The 3,594-nt window shown below is 40.8% G+C and overlaps 1 non-coding gene across 1 annotated transcript; it reads right to left on the bottom strand.

Moving 5' to 3' along the window:
- Positions 1-3,023: 3,023 nt before the first annotated feature.
- Positions 3,024-3,095, bottom strand: TRNAE-UUC (transfer RNA glutamic acid (anticodon UUC)). Its single transcript has one exon. It is a non-coding gene; the product is annotated as a tRNA-Glu (tRNA).
- Between the last annotated feature and the right edge of the window lie 499 nt (positions 3,096-3,594).

Genomic DNA, 3,594 nt, shown 5'->3' with positions numbered 1-3,594 from the left:
GGCACTGATAAAGGTACTAGGGATTCAACAGTGAACAAATGAGCTAAAATTCCTGCCTAATTGGTGCTTAAACTGTAGTGAAGGAAGACAAATAATAATAAACAAACAAATGAATAGTATATGTGGAATATCAAATAATCAGGAGTGGATCCAGGTTTTGTGAAGTTATACGAAGTTGGAGTATTCATTACTCCAGAAAAACCCCAACATCATCCATGAACATAGGGAGTTCTGATGCTGATGCTTCATGAGCTTCATAGTAAATCTGCTCAAGTATCTTTGTGTGAATTTCTCCAGAAGAAGAACCAGGACAGATAAGTGGTGGATGTGGAAAATAATTCCAGGAAATACTGGTAGTGGGTGGGGCCGTGAAAGAGAAGAAAATTAAGTTGATAAATGTGGTTACTCCAGCCTGGGGAACTGGGAGATGGTATAGAATGAAGGGCAAGGAGCCTGGGGTATATCTGTGCACCATCTCCTGTCAGTCATGGGTTCAAGCTTGCTCTAGGCAGGCCAGTCAAAATTTCTAAAAGATAAACTTATACGGGACGGTTGGAACTCATACTGTAGCTCCCTCTGCTGTAGTTAGTCTCCAAACTGCAATAAACATTCACCACCTTTCTCACCTGCCACCCATTCTAGATTCCCCTCACCTGTGGCTCATCTTTCTGCTGGTCTAGGCTGTTTGCCTAGTGGGAAATCCAGACCTTTACCTGGAGAGGTCTGAGCCCTTAGCTCCTGTGTTCTTGCCAGGCATGGTTGTTGTATATGGAAACAAGTGGGAGCCTGGTGAATCCCTGAATTCCAGACATATTCTTCCCCGCCTTGATTATGTAGCAGCAATCTTATTTCCTCATGCTCTCTAAGGTCAATTACCCCCACCAGCAGAGTAACTCCACTCTGCTTTCTGATCCACTAGCAGAAAAGCCCCAAATGCAGTCAAAGCTTTAGGTTCAGTGGAACTGTTGCTTGGTTTCCTAGGAGAAGTGTTCCTGTGGTCCAGGAGAGCCTAACATTGCAGGGACAGGAACTACTTCCGCTCTTTGGTTCCAGGACCTGTGTGATCTCCTAACAGAGCCACAGCACCTCTTCACGGCCAGTGCTTCAGAGCAATTTTACCCTTTCAACATGGATCGAGAAGCAGTATGCACAGGCAGATAAAAACAGGTTGTTTAAAGGGAGCAAAACATAGGCTTAGACCTCTACGAGTACCAGAAGAAAACAGATCATTGCTGAAACTCCTTGTAGAGAAAAGTGTGCAGTTAGAGAATTTTATGCTTGGCCAGATTGCTGTTTGTTTGGGAAGATTAAAGGAAGATGTTATTATACATGCAAAAATCCTGGTAAAACACCTGTATTAGAAAGAAATTACTTGGACATATAACTCAGTTCATCACGAGATAAACCAACATTTAAAATTTAAGAATTAAGATACCATGTACAATGGAATATTACTCAGCCATAAAAAGGAATGAAACTGGGTCATTTGTAGAGATGTGGATGGACCTAGAGTCTGTCATACAGAGTGAAGTAAGCCAGAAAGAGAAAAACAAATATCATACATTAATGCATATATGTGGAATCTAGAAAAATGGTACAGTTGAACGTATTTGTAGGGCAAGAATAGAGACGTAGACATAGAGAACGGACATGTGGACACAGGGTGGGGAGGGGAGGGTGGGATGAATTGGGAGATTAGGTTTGACAAAAATACACTACCATGTGTAAAATAGCTAGTGGGAACCTGCTGTTATAGCACAGGGAGCTCAGCTCAGTGCTCTGTGATGACCTAGATGGGTGGGATGAGTGGGTGGGGTGGAAGATCCAAGAGAGAGGGGATATAGTTATACATGTAGCTGATTCACTTCATTGTACAGTAGAAAGTAACACAACATCGTAAAGCAATTTTACTCCCAAAAAAAAAAAAAGAAAAAGGAAAAAGATATCTTGGCATATAGAGAACAGACTTGTGATTGCCAAGGGGAGGGGAGGGATGGACTGGAGTTTGGGGTTAGTAGATGCAAACTATTACATATAGAATGGGTGGACGAGGTCCAACTGTATAGCACAGGGAACTGTATTCAATGTCCTGGGATAAACCATAATGTAAAAGAATATAAAAAAGAATGTATATATATGTATAACTGAGTCACTTTGCTGTACAGCAGAAATTAACACAACATTGTAAATCAGCTATACTTCAATTTAAAAGAAAGATATCATGGCATAAAAGACTGGTATCAGTTAAACTTAGATTACAGGACCAAATGCAAACTTTATTGAAAAAACTGAAGAAGACCTAAATAAATGGAGAGATAGAGCATATTTAGAGATGGAAAAACTGTTTTTACTGCTTAATTACTGACCATTCTGTTGGTGGACACTTAATTTTCTTTCTTAATACAAATCAGACTGAAGTGAATGTTCTTTCATATTTCTTCTTAGGCACATAGGCTAGAGTTTCTCTATATACGTTAAAGTGGAATTTCTGGTTCAGAAGACTTTTTTTTTTTTTTTTTTTTTGCGATACGCGGGCCTCTCACTGTTGTGGCCTCTCCCGTTGCGGAGCACAGGCTCTAGACGCGCAGGCTCAGCGGCCATGGCTCACGGGCCCAGCTGCTCCGCGGCATGCGGGATCTTCCAGGACCGGGGCACGAATCCATGTCCCCTGCATCGGCAGGCGGACTCTCAACCACTGCGCCACCAGGGAAGCCCAGAAGACATTCTTATATTCAGTTTTACGAGATGTTCCTAAATCACTCTCCAAAGTGGTTGTAGGAATTTTACTCCCTCAGGTAGCATCCTTGTTTCACATTCTTACCAATACTTAGGTCTTTATCATTGTTGAAATTTGCGTGAGTAGTAGCAAGGCCCAGCACCATGTCATATGTTCATTGTCTATTTGACTTTCCCTTTCTGCCAATTGCCTGTTCATATCTCCTGTTTGTTTTTTTTTTCTTTTTCTTTCTTTCTTTTTTTTTTTCTTTTTTTGTGGTCATGCCCCGCAGCTTGTGGGATCTTAGTTCCCTGACCAGGGATTGAACCTGGGTCACAGCAGTGAAAGCGCTGAGTCCTAACCACTGGACCACCAGGGAATTCCCTCTGTTCATTTTTCTATTGGGTTATTTCTCTCTCTCTTTTTTTGTTTTTTTTTTTGCTTTTGATTTGTAGAATTTCTTAATATGTTCTAGATACTAATCATTGGTAAGTTATATGAATTACAGGTATTTCCTTCTCCTACCACTCTATGGTGTGTCTTTTGATTTTATTTATAACTTTTTGGGAGTTTGTTTTTTTTGGGAGTTTGTTTTGTAGCATTTGAGCCTCGAGGCATCCACTGGAGGGGGTCTCGGTAGATAAAGACCCAGAGATTTTGATCAGGGTGATGAGTGATATGGGTGGATGTGGGTAGGCTCTCATTCCAGACTGCTGAAATTTAAATCCCACTACCACTTGTGTAACCTTGGGCAAGTTATTAATCTTTCTGTGCCTCATTTTTCTTGTATGTAAAGTGGGAATATTAATAGTACATGGATTATTATAAGGATTAGAGTGTATTAGTTTTCTATTGCTGCATAACAAATTACCACAAAT

Source organism: Aethalodelphis obliquidens, unplaced genomic scaffold (genome assembly GCF_003676395.1).
Source record: "Aethalodelphis obliquidens isolate GAN/ISIS:26980383/991018 unplaced genomic scaffold, ASM367639v1 scaffold32, whole genome shotgun sequence".
NCBI classification, from domain to species: Eukaryota; Metazoa; Chordata; class Mammalia; order Artiodactyla; family Delphinidae; genus Aethalodelphis; species Aethalodelphis obliquidens.
Note: the sequence above shows the minus strand (reverse complement) of the source record. Positions and strands in the feature narration are given on the sequence as shown.